Source organism: Aphanomyces invadans (assembly GCF_000520115.1).
Source record: "Aphanomyces invadans strain NJM9701 unplaced genomic scaffold supercont1.29, whole genome shotgun sequence".
NCBI classification, from domain to species: Eukaryota; Oomycota; class Saprolegniomycetes; order Saprolegniales; family Verrucalvaceae; genus Aphanomyces; species Aphanomyces invadans.
Window position 1 is genome coordinate 583,577 of NW_008580174.1, and position 684 is coordinate 584,260.

Consider the following 684-nt stretch of genomic DNA (forward strand, 5'->3'; position numbering starts at 1 on the left):
GGTGGGCATGGCTGCGTACACAAACAAGAGTCTGTCCAGTGTTGAATTTGATGCGACAGCGTGCGTTCACTGTGCCGCGCTCAACTTTTCAAATCATGGATGCGACTTGGGTGACGGCGGGCGCTGGGTGTACTAGGTAATTTGCGTTTTGATATACCAGTAACACTTCGAGAGGGCGATTGTATGAACTCTACTCCGTTGGAAAAACATGCAAAACTGTTACTAGCACCCTTACAGCGAGCGACGGAAAAATGTCCCCAGTGGTATTAGAAACATATCAAGAAATTTGTATGGGGAATAAATTACCTCCGACGAGAATTGACGGATCTTTATTCACAGTAGTCGACGGCATCGAGGGGACAAAAGTGCTTTTCTTTTGAGCCACATAACCATTTTTCCTGAAATTTTGTGAGTGAACGGGACTCATTAGGCCCTGGTGTCGGAAGCGTTCATGTCCATGCACATTCATGTCCAGACTTTTGATTGGTCAATTATCCGGTCATCCGGACTCTGTTCATGCTCACTTTGTAGTGAAATGGGCGTGGACCAATTGTCCATGCCTGTTCCTGTCTTGCATCACGAAAAGTCTGGATGGCAAGGGGCCAAGTCACGGCAGTGGCTGCCGTCGAGGCGTCGTACTCGTCTGTCGCTTGTCTGTGCACAACTGCAGTTCGATCAGATTCA